Source organism: Bombyx mori, chromosome 13 (assembly GCF_030269925.1).
Source record: "Bombyx mori chromosome 13, ASM3026992v2".
NCBI classification, from domain to species: Eukaryota; Metazoa; Arthropoda; class Insecta; order Lepidoptera; family Bombycidae; genus Bombyx; species Bombyx mori.
Window position 1 is genome coordinate 3843045 of NC_085119.1, and position 17480 is coordinate 3860524.

Below are 17480 nucleotides of genomic sequence, written 5' to 3' on the forward strand. Positions count from 1 at the left end.
TGTTGTAGAGGTCATTATGAATCCCCTCATTTCTCTTGGTTACACCGCTTTATTTGCTACTGCCACAAAATAACTGTGACCCCGCTTTCGGCAATCTCTATAGTAGCTATTGGGGAGCTAATATATTTTGAAGGAAAAACAAGTTAAGACCCGGACTGTTCTCTTAGCTCATAATATATTTACCCGTAGGACACAAAAGCAAATATTTTAAAACACACTATCTATTATCGCCGCTGCCATTTCGTGTTTTGTAAGCTTTAAAAAATAATGAGGTTCAATATTGAATATACTATAAAATATTCACGACTCTCTGAATCATTACAATATTATTTTCTTGTTATTTTCGCGGGTTCCGCACAGCACTCGTTTATGTTACAAAGAAATATTAGTGTATCGTAGGTATTTTGTCGATTCCATCAATTTATTAATACACAAAATTCAATTTCCTGCAAGGCAGGAAGCCTACTATAATAAAATAAGAAAAGAAAGCCTAAACGAAATTATATCATTACTAAAACTTTTATATTTTGCTTATTATTTGACGGTTGGTTACAAATACAAGGAAACATTGAGTCCGTCCTTTTACGCAGCGTGACTTATTTAGGATTTCTTGTAGTTTCCTTTTATTTACGTCTAGTTAGTTATTCATGCAAAAGGGTGCCACAGTTGTTTTTTTTTAAATTAGTCTTTTATGGCTTCTTTTTGTCTTCAAACGGCTACCGTGGCGTTCTTTATTTTTAATTTAAGGCATAGATATTTAGGTTTTTTTAGATAAATCGTTGTTTTTTTTATTGTTTAAACTGATGAAAGAGCTGACGGCCTCCTGATGTTAATGTTGCGATTCGTTCAGGCATGATGTCGAAATCTCAATATTATTGTACAACGGCTGTCCCACTATTCAAACCTGACCGGATCACGGCTTCGCAGTAGAAACAGAAGCAGCCGTATCTAGGCCGTGCAAATTCAAAGGGAATATAGTATTCTCCAAAATTCAGGAGCCTTTGGTTCGAAGTGAAAATATAGGAGTCTTCATACGCAGTACATATTTGCGATTTTAGCATAGTATTAATATTTATTAAATACATCATGAGTGTGATACCGGTCTGGTTTATGGTACCTATGTTTGCGGACAAATATTTTCATTCGTAATACAATAATTTAACGTATATTATAGTAATCTCCACAACTTTCTCGGTGTTTTCTCTAGTTATACATTAGAAAACTGTAGATTATAAGCAGTAAGTTATCATTAATTCTTAACCGAGAGTGGCTTTTACTACATAGGCGGCACTGAAAATTTCGGGAATTAACGAAGTGACACAACATTACTATTTAAAAATGTATTTATTGCTTTTCGAAGTATTCTCTGCGAAATTTGACACATTTTTCCATACGATGGAACCAATCATTGAAGCAACCATTCCATTCGGAAGTTGGGGTCTCCAAAATGGCCGTTTTGTAGGCGTCCACAGCTTCTTCAGGTGATGAAAATCTCTGTCCACGCAATTTATTCTTTATTTTAGGGAAAGTATAGAAATCATTAGGGCTTAGGTCGGGGCTGTACGGCGGATGGTCTAATAATTCTATGTTTTCTTGCTCTAAAAACTCTTTTGTTCTGTGCGCGGTGTGAGAACTCGCATTGTCGTGATGGAGGATGATGCGGCGGTTGCAGTTCTCTTTACGGAGTTCAGAAACGACCTGTGGCAAACAAATGCTAGCATACCATTCTGCATTAACCGTCCTTTGTCCCTCAAGAGGAATAGTCGTAACATGGCCGGTTTTAGAGACAAACGTGGCCACCATTTTTTTTGCAACACTCCGTGAACGAACAATTTTTGTTGGCTTTAACTCATTTTCGAACACCCAAACTCGTGACTGGTTTTTTGTTCCGGGTTCGTACGCGTATATCCAGGATTCGTCACCTGATACAATGTTGTATACAGCATTTCAGGATCCTGCGTGGAATCTTTCGAGAGTTCTGACGCACCAAGTAATGCGAGCCGCTTTTTGCTCTTCACAGAGCGAATGCGGTATCCATCGGGAAAACAACTTTTTTACACCTAATTGTTCATGCAAGATTATTTGTATTTGACTCATGCCAATGTCTAAAGTTGCCTGAATTTCGCGGTATGTCACATGTCGACCTTCCTCAATCAGCTTACGCACAGCATCAACGTTTTCTTGGGTGACTGCAGTTTTTGGACGACCTTGACGGGGATCATCACTGAGCTTGACACGTCCACATTGAAACTCAGAAAACCAGCGATAAGTTGTGGTTTTGGATGGGGCTTCATCACCAAATGCAGAAATCATCCGGTCAACGCACTGCTTTTGTGTTAAACCACTTCGAAAGTCATAATAAATCATCGCTCTTGAATTTTCTCGAGTCAATGCCATTTTCTCAACGACTAAACAAGTTTGAAAAAACCTCGTGACAAGACCGAGAATCTTTTTTTAAATAAATAAATGGTATTCGATTTTTAAAACCAAGGAGTTTTCAATTAAAAAGATTTTAATATGACAGGAACAGTGGAAATATTCCATTCCCGATACTTTTAGTGCAGCCCTCGTATATCTTTTTCTGCTTGGACTTAATCTAGTTGTTACTCATAGAAGCTACAGTAGTAAAATCAAGAAGAAAAAGTAGTGGAATTAAAGTTTTGATCGGATCGATCGAATCGGAAATCGATTCTCGATGATGTTACAATCGAAATTTGATACAATCGATACAAAGAAAATTTACCAGTACATAATCGAAAAAGAATACATTTCAAATATTTATTGGTATAAATACTGTGTTTTTTATACATAAACGAGTCAAATGGTCCTATTGAAGGCCGCCTGAAGCCATTTCTCTATGTTTTAGTACGACACCAAAAACATCAGATTTGCTTTGCAATGTTACTACGAAACTTTCCCAGGGTCACCCTTAAGGAACACGGCTGCTGAGAGTAAGCGATGTTGATATAATGGATGAGTAATGTTACGTAGCTTGAGATGTTTCCGGGTTGGAATGGGGGAAAACAAACAAATGTCGTATTTACTAAATGAAATGTAGAGTTAAGATTATCAGATATTTCATGGGAAAAATAATATTTGCTGTGTGCCAAGACGTCTGTAAGCTAATTTGCACAACTTTTTAAAGATAGCCTCGTGACGGATAATTTTTTTTAAGCCATTTAAATTTGTTCTGATTATACAAAGTGATTATTAGAGTGCACGGATGTGAAGGAAAGTGATGTTATTGATGTTACTAAATATAATAAGTCTTATAGTTTTAAATAAACGAAATTGAGTTGAATACGTGGTTAGCATGGTAGTGATGCGTAGAGAGGAGATGCATGTGACTAGATGATGTATGGAAATGGTAGTGCAAGGTAGAAGGGAAAGAGGTCGACCAAAGAAGTCATGGGTGGAGTGTGTGAATGACGATATCAAAGAGAGAAGAGTGAGTGTTAAGATGACAGCTGATAGAAGAAAATGGAAGAGAAAAATTAGCTGTGCCAGTCTCACCTAGTGGGATAAGGTGGAGTAAAAGAAGAAGAAGAAACTGAAGAGGCAACTGGCAGTAGATAGGAAAAAAATCTAAAATCAGCTAGTTGAATGACTTAAATGGCTCGTCCTATTTTCAGTGTTTAATCTTACTTAGTGACAATAAAGTAATGGGAAAATATACAGTTTTACACAATTTCATTAATATAAACTGTACGGCATCAAAAACACCCAATCTCGACTTCGTAGCGGTGTCGTTTCAAATTAAATATCTATTCCAGAAAATCTCAAAGGAAATTAAACAATACAATTCATTAAATGGAACAAAATTACAAGGGTTTTTTATCTCGACATCCTATCGAAGAAAGGCACAATCACTGTGAAAGCATTGTCGGCTTATCAATTATACTGACATCCAGTCTAGCATCTGCCTTCTCTGATTCTTATGATATTTTAATCAAATTAAATTTTATATTTCACAGTTATTTCATGAGAAGTAGTTTCCAAGTATGTATTTGTTGACTTGAGAAGTAGGGGTTATGTTTTGACAAAAGTATTGTCTATTGATTATAATATTACTGAACGAACTGGAATGACGGATTTGCGTTATCAAAGGTAAGGGAGGGTGATGGTGCCGCTACCAGTATCGAATCAAACAAAAAATATGATTACAGTTTGACTAAACCAAATTTTGCTACAATGCGATTTGTTATTAATAGAGGCAGGATTATACTTAACTTTAAATACATACATAACAACAAACAAAAAAAAATTAATACACTATCCTCGTTTGCCATGGTCTGAAAATATAAACAACAATATCGAATTCCTTTTCAATTGCGAATTTGGTACAATTTGTACAATCCAAAATTTCGTGCGAACAAAATGACTTGATGATATAGGAGAGCGAACTCCGTGAACGCGGAAACCAAATTTCAAAATTACAGCTAACAAGCTCCATGAAACACAAATGAAAAACGGAACAATATTTCACGCTGTCTCGAATTTCAAATTGAATTGGAACACAACAAAACATCCCATTGTAGCCGCCGCAACTTCGAGGGCCTAAAAATGTTGGAAGCGGCGAAACTTTAACAAAACGAATGTGTTTAAAATCATAGCTACTTTTGCTTCGACTAATAAAATACATGGTAATAAACAAGCCTCGAAGGGTTACGGCCGCTTGTATTGAATATAGCAAAATATTCGGACAAAGGAACAAAAAGCGAAACGAAGAAAGGATTCAGTATAACTCGGTTTTATGGTTAATGCTTTTACATATTTTTATGGCCGACATCAGAAAGTTTACCATGAAGATGTTTACATATGTGCATTAAAACTTTCCTCGTTTGCATAGCTACCGTTTTACATATAATATTTTAGAGTTTCGTAATGAGATAGTGAAAGGTCACGTTATTACAGTTGGCTCACAGTTAGATAATACGCAATGCAGATACCGCATTGTTCAGACTATTTCGTGAAGAGATTCTTGAAATTTGCCTTCGCCTAAAATTAACTAGTTTTGTTATTGTACGAATTTCCATTTCTTCGTTTTCTATTTGATTTCCAATTCGATTATTGTGACTAAAATTAACTTAAAAACAAGTCAAACATAGTCTGATGTCAAATGGTGTTGTTAAATATGGCATAATTTTGAAATACTCTTATATATATAAGGTTTATATATAATATCTTCAAAAGAGGCTTGTAGAGAGTATTAAGCGGTAGGCTGCGGCTTTGCTCTGCCCCTGGCATTGCTGAAGTCCATGGGCGACGGTAACCACTCACCATAAGATGGGCCGTATGCTCGTCTGCCTAGAAGGGCAATAAAATATAATAATATATATATATATAGAAAATACCGAAGGTATTTTAAAATACATGTCCTAAATATAAGAAACAATTTAGTATCCATAAAATAAAAGGATTATTTAACGTAGCATACAATAGCAAAAAACTGCTAACAACAGTAAAATACAAAGTATTGAGAAATCTAAAAGCTAAGACAAATATCGTGGCGGAAAACAGGTCATAACTTGATATGGTACAGAAATAAAACTAAAAGACGGACAGCAATAAAGCTGACCATTACCAAACTAAACAATATTAGAGAAGTCATTGCAGTAAATCTCGGAACGGCCGACAGAGCTCGAATTGTGGTTGAAGAAATGTATTTATGTAACACATGAGTTGGATAACGTTATCCGTTCTACTCTTTTAGCTTGAATATTGGAATGTTTAATTCGGTAATAGATATATAAACTAATATTATAAAGCTGAAGAGTTTGTTTGTTTGAACGCGCTAATCTCAGGAACTACTGGTTTTTGAAAAAATCTTTCAGTGTTAGATAGCCCATTTATTGAGGAAGGCTTATAGGCTATAACATCACGGTAAGACCAATACAAGCGGAGCACCAATAGAGAATGTTTCAAAATAGGGGTTTAAATAGCTCCTTAACATTCTATAATTCAAAAATATTTTCACTTTCTACGTAAATGAAGTGGGGCTAAAATTTAGCGTTATGACAAAGTAACTATTCCACGCGAACGGAGTCGCGAGCAAAGAGGAGAATGAAAAAGGATTTTTTTAATTATTAGTTAAATTTTAAATGTTAGGTTGGTTGAGTTTGATACAAAATATTTTTTTGTATACCTATAATGAGAATCTGATTTGAACTCAAAAGAAATGTACATTTGTATTAATGGAGCCCCTACAGGAATAACGTTCATGATTGAAATTATGACACACCACAACGACCCTAATATGGTATATAAAGAAGAAAGGTTCATTATTTCTTCCCGATTCTGTATTTGCATTACTATTTTATCCTCAAATTTTACTTTCACCTTTATCCGTCACGAAATTCAAGTGTAATATCGCGATGAGAAATAATTACTAGTGAAAATATCTATATATAACATTCCCTAAATGTCTACGTTCGTTCGTATTTAATTCCAGCAAATTGTTAAATGGCACACGTACAAAATAAATGATACCAAAAGAAATCCGTTAATAGGATTTCTGTAAACTAAGCCCGCTCTACAGTAACCGTATCGATCGAACCAAATCCAATTTCGACGTATACAAATCTCCTGAAGAATCGAGAAAATTAATCTGGAAACTTCCATCATCCGATTTTCTTAAGAATTGACATTCGATTATCAGACGGTTCATTCATCTTTAGTTCGAATTCCAAGTACTTTAGTTAGTAAGTAGTTTAGTAGTCTAGTAAGTTTTCTTAAGGAGATTAATATGTAGTAAATTGATTAAATTTTTTTCATCTTACCCCATCCAAATACTGCAAGAAACGTTTGATTTGCAATAAATGAAATAATTCTTTTATTGTAGATCGTATCTCGAATTTTATAAACTTTATTTACATTCGTTTTAAGTTGGATATTTTTATTTGTAGGTTAGTGACGTTTATAAAATGTTCAAGAGCATACTCCATGTTAATAGTAGGTTGAGTAGTGTAATTTTTTAATGTATATTGGGAGTAAAATTAATTCCTTACATTATAAGTTAGATTGGTTTTCGTTATCGTGTTGTTTTGTTGTATAGTTGTAAAGACCATTGTGTACAAACTCAGCACATTTGTCTTGCTTAGTCGTGAGCACATAGCTTATGTTGCAAGCCAGTTTTTTTTTTTACTTGTTGTTGTTTCTGTGTATTTTTTTAGCTTGTAATGTGTATTATAAGCCTAATAAATAAAAATAAAATAAATAAAATTAAATAAGCTTAGTTGAATCCATTAATTTTAATTACATAAAAAGAGGAAATAATTCAGTTGCTTAAAAAAATCACTTTTAATCTATATAATACATATTTTAATACACAATAAAATACTCTTAATTATCGCTTTTTACTAAGACGCTTTTTGTTAATATATAAGAACCAATATTGTACCATTTTTTTTGCTATTTTCACAGTAGACAAGGACACATACTCGCGGAATATATAATCTAACTACACAAAAAGTCCTTATTTCAAATCTCTTTCACAAACATATTGACGTCACTGGACTTCAAATCTGGACCCACAGTTTTGAGGTCCTCTATAGATTAGGCGAACGAGGTAATCAAACTGAAGACTTGCTTAATACATTTGGTTCATTGAAAACGGACATTTCTGTGGGTATTAACCTCAGGTCTTTAATTACAGGGTATTTAACCCAAACTACGCTGGTACGGAATACACGATTAGCCCGATTCCAATAGAATTTAGTTCGCGAAGATTTATGACGTTAATACTGACTAATACACGCCTGGTTTTGAGAAGTGGAATAATTAATCACGCTAGTAAACGCTTTTGAGATCGACGGTGTACTTAAACTTCTCTACAGTAATTTGGGGCTGTTATTTTTTTTTTATTGCCTTTCTAGGCAGACGAGCGTACGGCCCACCGGATGGTGAGTGGTTACCGTCGCCCATGGACTTCAACAACGCCAAGGGCAGAGCCAAGCTGCTGCCTACCGCAAGTTAGTCAAAATTGAGCTCAAAAATAAAAATATCATGGTGGTTTCGTTATAATACAGTCCGCATTGGCGGTAGTCAAGTGTCCGAGATCGCATGAGATATTACTTGACTAATACGTATGTTTATTATAATAGCCATTCCGATAGAGGCACCCGTCACGTGCGGACGTGCTCATCGTCCACTCGATCGCCCGGTCTTTGTTCGCCCGGCTTTTGTTAGCCCGGCCATTGTTCGCGCGGCCTGTGTTTGTGGTACATCTGCCGACTAAGTGCTCTTTCTGGAAGTTTTTATTTGTTTTGTTTCCTTTTGTTGTTTCTGTGTTCGTGGTACATCTGCCGACAAAGTGGTTTCCTGCAAGTATTTATTTGTTTTGTTTCTTTTCGTAATTTCTGTTTTGTTGTGCTTTTTCTTTGTCCTGTAGTAATCGCGCCGCATTGCCACCTGTGTTCAATAGAACCGCTCAGGTCCGAGAAGTTGGGGCCTCGCCGCAAGGCGAGTGTTTTCAAGACCCGGGGCCGCCCCACCTGGGTACTCAGCGATCATGGACGCTGTATTCGCGGAATTCCTCCGACTTCGCCACCCACAGCTCGCCTCGGAGTTTTTGGCCTTCAAGGCCAATCACACTGCGAGCCCTCTCGAGGACTCCGCCGCGCTCGCTGCTCCTGCGTCGCCTGTACCTGCGTGCAGAGCTTCTGCATTGAGCACCGCAGCCTCTGTCGTGCCTGCCGCTCCCGTGTCGCCTATACTGGCGAGAAAAGCTGCTGCGTCGTCCGCCGTGACCATCGTTTCAGCTGAGCGATCATCCGCGGCCTCCGTCGCGCCCTCTAAAACACCTACACTTGCTCGTAGGTCGCCTGCACCCGCCTCCTCGTGCTCCGACTCTGACTCGGACATGGAGGTCGACCTCGCCCCCGCCTCATCGACGGATGGATTCACCCTGGTACAGAAGGGTAAGAAGCGTGCCGCGGAGTCTCGAGCTCCCGCGGCCGCTAAAATTAGCAAAGCCGTGAACGCGTCGCGCCCCCGCCCTCAGACTCCCGTTGCGCCCCCAGCCCGTGCCACTCCGTCGCCGCGTCCGGTGGCACAAAATAAAACCCAGACCCCTCCCCCGGTTATCCTTCAGGAGAAGGCAGCTTGGGATCGAGTTTGCCTGGCCCTTAAGGCCAAAAATATAAATTTCACGAATGCCCGTAACCTCGCGAACGGCATTCAAATTAAGGTTCAAACACCCGACGACCATAGGGCCCTCTCTTCTTACCTCCGTAAGGAGCGTATAAGTTTCCATACGTATACGCTCCAGGAGGAGCGCGAACTCCGCGTTGTAATACGCGGAATCCCTAAAGAGTTAGATGTAGAGCTCGTAAAAGCCGACCTGTTAGAACAAGGCCTACCAGTGAATTCTGTGCACCGTATGTACACCGGTCGCGGTAGGGAGCCATATAATATGGTTCTAGTCGCTCTCCGGCCTACCCCCGAGGGTAAGAAAATCTTTAACACACAGACCGTCTGTAGGCTCTCTGGTATCGCTGTCGAAGCCCCCCATAAAAAAGGCACTCCTAGCCAGTGCCATAACTGTCAATTGTACGGGCACTCTTCCCGTAACTGTCACGCGCGCCCCCGATGTGTTAAGTGTTTGGGCGATCACGCCACGGCCCTCTGCGCTCGCGACCAAAAAACCGCGACGGAACCGCCTAGCTGCGTCCTGTGTCGAACACAGGGTCACCCCGCGAATTACCGTGGTTGCCCCCGAGCCCCTAAAAGAAATCGCCGCGTCGCCCGCCAAAACCGCCTCCGAGCTTCCGGCCCAGACATCAAAGCTCGGCACCCTCTGCGTCGCAGGCTAAGCCAGCGTTCGTTCCGGCGGCGGTGCCCAGTGTCTCGGCCTGGGCAAAACCGCTGCCGTACACGAACACGGCTACAACTCCCTCCTCCGCGATTCGTCCCGCCCCCGCGACTCGTCCCTCTCCCGCGACTTGCCCTCCGACCGCGTCCGACAATCTCGCTTTAGCGATCGACTTCTTTCAGTCGATCAACTTTGAGCGCGTTAACGCTTTGGGCGACGCCATTCGCGCTGCCTCCACTGCACAACACTTTATCGCCGTTGTGCAGGAATACGCCGACGTATACGCGTCATTAAATACGTACGTCCTCCCCTCACTCCGCCGGTAATCAATGGCGTATATAAGTAGAATAAAGCCCCTATCCGTAACGATAGGATTTTTTAACGCTTACGGTCTCGCAAATCAACGTGATCAGGTTTCTGACTTTTTGCGTGACCACCAAATTGATATCTTTTTAGTGCAGGAGACCCTACTTAAGCCCGCGCGCCGTGACCCTAAAATCGCGAACTATAACATGGTCAGGAACGACAGGCTCTCTGCCCGTGGTGGTGGTACCGTCATTTACTATAGAAGAGCCCTGCATTGCGTCCCGCTCGATCCTCCCGCGCTCGCTAATATCGAAGCATCAGTGTGCCGAATCTCACTGACGGGACACGCGCCGATCGTTATCGCGTCCGTTTATCTTCCACCGGATAAGATCGTTCTAAGCAGTGATATCGAGGCGCTGCTCGGTATGGGGAGCTCTGTCATTCTGGCGGGCGACCTAAATTGTAAACACATCAGGTGGAACTCACACACCACAACCCCGAATGGCAGGCGGCTTGACGCGTTAGTCGATGATCTCGCCTTCGATATCGTCGCTCCGCTAACCCCGACTCACTACCCGCTAAATATCGCGCATCGCCCGGATATACTCGACATAGCGTTATTAAAAAACGTAACTCTGCGCTTACACTCGATCGAAGTAGTTTCAGAGTTAGATTCAGACCACCGTCCCGTCGTTATGAAGCTCGGTCGCGCTCCCGATTCCGTTCCCGTCACGAGGACTGTGGTGGATTGGCACACGCTGGGCATCAGCCTGGCTGAATCTGATCCACCATCGCTCCCGTTTAACCCGGACTCTATCCCGTCTCCTCAGGATACCGCTGAAGCCATAGACATCTTAACGTGTGTGACGTTCGATCACCTCGACATTAGATAGATCATCGAAACAAGTTGTAGCGGAGGACTTCCTTCACCGCTTCAAATTGTCCGACGATATTAGGGAACTCCTTAGAGCTAAGAACGCCTCGATCCGCGCCTACGATAGGTATCCTACCGCGGAAAATCGTATTCGAATGCGTGCCCTACAACGCGACGTAAAGTCTCGCATCGCCGAAGTCCGAGATGCCAGATGGTCTGATTTCTTAGAAAGACTCGCGCCCTCCCAAAGGTCTTACTACCGCTTAGCTCGTACTCTCAAATCGGATACGGTAGTAACTATGCCCCCCCTCGTAGGCCCCTCAGGCCGACTCGCGGCGTTCTGTTATATCCGGGCTTCGGTACCGTAGATATGCAGACCCTACCGTATTCCTGCTGCATCAGCTCTCCCGTAACCTTATCCACACCATACCTCATTGCAATCCCCACTCACTCAATCAGTTCGTCTCCATCCTTCGCCGCGCTCGCGCCTATCATTTTTTATTAAATCCAGTGTGAATCATAATTTAGTTTTTTTTAAAAAGAAGTTCATAGTGTCCCGTATAACATTGGTGGCAGCTCAAGGGATTTGAAAAAAGAAAAATCCCCGGAACGTCTTCCGAAAATAAAAGTGAGAATAACTATTAAAAGTGACAAAATAACGACTAAAAGTGAAAATAACTAAATAAATAAGTGAAATAAGTGAAAAGAAAATACTCACTAGTATTCTGAGCATACCAATCTCATCATCCCGTGGAAATCCTGGAAAAGATCTGCGCGTACTACATTTACCTTAATATCCTGCGAAGAAATCTATCTACTATTTCATCCTGCAACATCTATAGACCCTGTATCCTGTTGGTGGCTGTGCGTCGTAAAATCTTGCAAATAAAATTCATCGTGAACAATCCAAGGCCGAAGCAATTGTTACCTGTTACCTGCCTTATCGCTGCGGAATGCTCCTGTTCGTCGCGCCGATATCCGCCGTCTACATACTGCTGACTCTGTAAGTCTCCGGACATTGTTGCGTTTTATAACTAGGGTTGTTAAATTTTTGTAATTGAATTCTAATCCATGTAATGTTGTAGTAGTTTGCCATTTGTTCCGTCTCCTCTATCTACATTTAAATTTAAATACTATGCCAAAAGTGCCTAAAATTGAAGAAAGCAAATTAAGTTTACTAATTCCAGAACCGGAACAGGTTGCAAGCAACATAGAAATTAAGTCGCCTACTCTATCTCCTCGTGTCACAAGAAAGACCGCCGCATTCCTCACTATGTCCGAACTCGACCTAAATACTCTGTTTAAATTTGTTAAATGTTACGATGGTAGCCGCGATACCCTCAACTCGTTTTTAGTTAATTGCGACAACGCATATGATTTAGCATCAGAATCACAGAAACACATATTATTCAAGTATATCCTTAGCCAATTAAATGGAAAAGCAGAAATTGCTTGTTCCATCAAAGAGTTTTCGACATGGGAACAGTTAAAGGAGTTTCTCAAAGCTCAATTCAGTGAGCGTAAACATTACTCACATCTTTTAACCGACCTTCAAGAAAGCAGACAAGGGACACAAGAAAATGTCGGTCAATACGCTCTACGAGTCGAGACATATCTATCTCAACTTTTAACAGAAATCTCTTTTTCAAACACAAAAGCAAAAGAACTCCCAGGTCGAACAGCGGCCATGGAAGACCTGGCTCTACACCACTTCTTAATGGGACTTAATCCCCGAATAGCAACGATTGTGAGGTGCAGAAATCCGAAAACTCTAAACGACGCAATCAACCTCGCAATTTCCGAGGAAAAAATAATGCAAGTGACATCGCGAAGAACTCCCCCTGTTTACAACCCTAGCCAAAATCGTAATCAAAACGCGAACTCATATCAACGTCAATATCAACCCGCTAGTAGGGCTTTCCCTCAACGCGGAATAACCGCCCCTCAACGGCCAACCTATCAAAGTGCCTCTTCATTCACCACTTACCCTGCAATCTGTAGGTACTGCAAGGCCCCAGGGCACACTATCGACTTTTGCCGAAAACGAGAGTTTAATAATAGAAAATTCAATAATCAACCGGGGTCTCACACGAATAATAATAATAATAATAACACTCAGGGTCGTACATGGGCTAATCAGCCCATCCATCCTATTTTATCGAGAGATGAAGGCCGTGACGAAGTCGATAACAGTCATTTAAACACAACCGCTCTCCCGTCAGGTATCGTGCAGGGAGATTGTTAACCAATAAAATCGATATCAAACAAAATCATATAAATAAATCCACTGTATCCACTGTATCCGCTGTATCTAATGTATCCACTGTATCCACTGTATCCGCTGTATCCGCTGTATCCGCTGTATCCACTGTATCCACTGTATCCACTGTATCCACTGTATCCACTGTATCCGCTGTATCCGCTGTATCCGCTGTATCCGCTGTATCTAATGTATCCACTGTATCCACTGTATCCGCTGTATCCGCTGTATCCACCGTACCTAATGCATCCACCGTATCCGCTGTGTCCGCTTTATCCACTGTACCTTCTTTATCCACTGTATCCGCATTACCTACCGTGCCTATCCTCTCCACTACATCCAAACCTAAGCTAGTTTCGACGTCTCCAATACTTGAACAAAAAAAAAGAAATATATTAAAAACATATAATATTACAACTAGCCCATCAAAAAAATACTTACCATTTATAGAAATCAAGACATCACTCTCTCCCAAACCTTTGAAGCTCCTCGTTGATAGTGGTGCATCCGTTAGTATTATTAAAATATCTTCCATCGAAACTATGCCCGAGATCAAAAATGAATTCATCACCTTTTCTGGCCTAGGAACCGAAAGTAATCCAATGAAATCCCTAGGAATGATAGATGCAACATTTGATTCGTTAAAACACCAGTTCCACCTTGTCCCTGACTTGGACTTTCCATATGACGGCATAATAGGTAATGACTACTTCACCACACTTAACTGCAAAATAGATTACACTGAAAATACATTAGTTGTCAACAACACTAAACTTAATCTAAAATTCACTGATCCAATTTATACTATTCCTCCTAGGACCGAAACCGTTATCGAATGCTCTGTACTAAATCCAGAAGTTAAAGAGGGTCTTATTTTAGACCAAAATCAGATCAGTTCTCTTCTCATCGCTAACTGCATAGTAAAAGTTAAATCAAACTCAAGAATAAATATATCAGTTGTGAATACTTCCGAATATCCATTACGTGTAAATTCAAACTTAAAACTCAAATTGATACCATTTGACGAAAAAGCTAATAGCAAAATTTTCTATACTTCCGTCAGTGACAAAGAAAGTCAAAACAATGCTTTAGAGAGAGCCGAAGCAGTTCTAGACCTATTACGTGTCTCACACTTGAATGTCGAAGAAAAAGATGCTCTCTATGATCTATGTGCGACTTATTCTGACATCTTCCATTTACCCAATGACAAATTGACTTGTACCGACGCGATACTTCATGAAATAACCACTTCTTCCTCTGTCCCTATTAATACGAAATCGTATAGATTCCCTGAAGTGCACAAACAAGAAGTCCAATCCCAAATTACTAAGATGTTGGATGAAGGGATCATTAAACCTTCCACATCTCCATGGTCCTCTCCAATCTGGATAGTCCCCAAGAAAATCGACGCATCTGGTCAACGCAAATGGCGAGTGGTGATCGACTACCGTAAGCTCAACGACATCACTATAGGTGACGTTTATCCAATCCCTAATATTTCCGAAATATTGGACCAACTAGGTAAATCTAAATATTTCAGCACATTAGACCTTGCTTCCGGTTTCCATCAAATTAGGATGTCTCCACAAGATGCTCCTAAAACCGCTTTCTCAATTCCTCAAGGTCACTTCGAATTCACACGCATGCCTTTCGGACTGAAAAACGCCCCAGCTACTTTTCAGAGACTCATGAACTCTGCCCTCTCAGGCCTACAAGGCATACAATGCTTCGTATATTTGGACGATATAGTCGTCCATTCATTTGACCTAGAAAAACATATCCTCAACCTTTCCAATATTTTCGACAGGCTCCGTACTTTTAATTTAAAACTTCAACCCGACAAATGTGAATTTCTCCGTAAGGAAGTATCTTACCTTGGTCACATAATAACCGATGAAGGTGTAAAACCTAATCCGGAAAAAATCAAAGCCGTGCAACAATTTCCTACTCCCAAATCTCCCAAAGATATAAAATCCTTCCTTGGACTCGTATCATACTACAGAAAATTTATCCCAGATATATCCAAAATAGCTAAACCCCTTACTAATCTCCTAAAAAAGAATGTCCCGTTCCTTTGGCAAAATGAACAGCAACTCGCCTTTGAAACCTTGAAAAACGCACTCATAACAGCTCCACTACTAGCCTATCCTGACTTTAACAAACCATTTGTACTTACTTGTGACGCATCCGATTATGCAATCTCCGCCATTTTATCCCAGGGTGAAATAGGGAAGGATCGCCCCATTGCCTATGCATCACGAACCCTAAACAAATCCGAATTAAATTATTCCGTTTCTGAAAAAGAATGTTTGGCCATTATATTCGGCACCAAAACGTTCAGACCATATCTATATGGACATCGTTTCAAAATTGTTACAGACCATCAACCGCTTAAATGGTTATTCAGTCACAAAGATCCGTCTTCCAAATTAATCCGATGGAGACTCAAACTAGAGGAGTTTGATTATGAAATTGAATATAAAAGGGGCAAAATCAATCGAAACGCGGACGCTTTGTCCCGTTTTCCTGTAAACCCAATAATCGAAAACCAACCTCAATCTTCCACTTCTGGCACCGCCAATCCTAATCTCCAAGAATCTGAGATTCCTTCCGACCTTCTAGAAGACCTTACCGAACTTGGTGCCTTAGATATCAGTCCAAGCCAGGGCGTCGACTTCAGCCCTCTCTATCCACCTTCCGAATCAAGTGATCCAAACCCTCCACCTTTGCCAGATCCTGTCAACGACACACACGAACCGACACCTGAAATAAATTCCAACATCACAGACGACTACTCGACCTTTCTAAAATCCTTCACAGACGAGAACCAAACTTTTAATACTCAAGTTAAAGAACACAACGAAAGTCTCCTTAAAAGCACTTCAAAAACTATTTTAATCCCTGTCTCCATTGATTTCGATGACTCAAACCCTTATCTTGAAGACATACTTTCCTCATTAGAAGACCGTACAATCCTTGACAATGAACGTGAACTTCATAGTTTTATGAAAATAGAGCTTAAAGGAAAAGTTTTTTATCTTCTATTTACGAAGGTTTACTATTTCGACAATTGCACTTACCCAGACATATTCAAGACCCTTAAGTCCGCACGAGACGACATCATACTCCAAGGTGACATAAATGATATTGCCATTTCCGACTTCAAGAGCTCATTTGAACAACACTCTTTTGTGAAAATTTATGGGATACTAGTTTACCTATTCAACAACACAAACACTACAGTAAACATACACCATGATACTATCATCCATCCTGTCCCTACCGAAATTTCTAGAATACTGAAAGAAAACCACGATATTCCGATCGCCGGTCATCTCGGTTCCAATCGAATGTTAAGCAGAATTAAAGAACGTTATCATTGGAAAAATATGCGCTCAGACATCGAAGACTACGTCAAGAATTGCAAACTGTGTCAATCAAACAAAGCTCTGCGCAAGATCAACAAATCTCCTATGCAAATCACCACTAGCTCTACTCGTCCCTTTGAGAGGATTAGCCTCGATCTCGTTGGTCCCTTGCCTGAGGCTGGCCTTTCAAAGCTTAAGTTTATTCTAACTCTTCAAGACGATTTAACCAAATTTTCTATTGCATACCCAATCTCTAATGCTACCGCAGAGGAGTCCTGCGAATGCTTAGTCCACTTCATTTCCTTATTTGGTATCCCGAAATCAATACTCACTGATCAGGGAACCAACTTCACTGCCGAACTCTTTAAAGTAACGTGTCAATTTTTAAAAATTAAGCAACTCTGGTCCTCTCCCTACCATCCCCAAACGCAGGGCGCCCTGGAAAGAAGTCACTCAACACTAAAAGAATACCTTAAGTCTTATGTGAATGATAATCAGACAAACTGGCATAAATTTGTATACACAGCTATGCTCACCTACAACAGTACAATCCACACCACTACTCAATTTACACCTTACGAACTCGTCTTTGGTCATAAACCATATATACCCGATTCCGTCTTCGATTTACGATCAGATGTCACGTACCCTGAATATCTTAAGATGCTTAGTCACCGCCTCAAAATATCAAGAGAAAAAGCTCTACAAAATATTAATGTCTCTAAAGAAAAGTCCAAGACATATTATGACAGACACTCTCGCCCCGTCCAATACAAGGTTGGAGATTACGTGTATTTAAAGAATCATCTCCGACTTAGAAAGGCCCTATCACCGATGTGGAAAGGTCCTTACAAAGTTGTA

General features: G+C 40.4%; 2 protein-coding genes across 3 annotated transcripts in view; both read right to left on the reverse strand.

Moving 5' to 3' along the window:
- The window catches only part of LOC134199939 (uncharacterized protein K02A2.6-like), a 933609-nt gene that overhangs the window by 330293 nt on the left and 585836 nt on the right, over positions 1-17480 (reverse strand). The gene's annotated exons all lie outside the window — the stretch shown is intronic.
- LOC101743788 (tyrosine-protein phosphatase Lar-like) overlaps positions 1-17480 on the reverse strand; it is a 99416-nt gene that overhangs the window by 9734 nt on the left and 72202 nt on the right. The gene's annotated exons all lie outside the window — the stretch shown is intronic.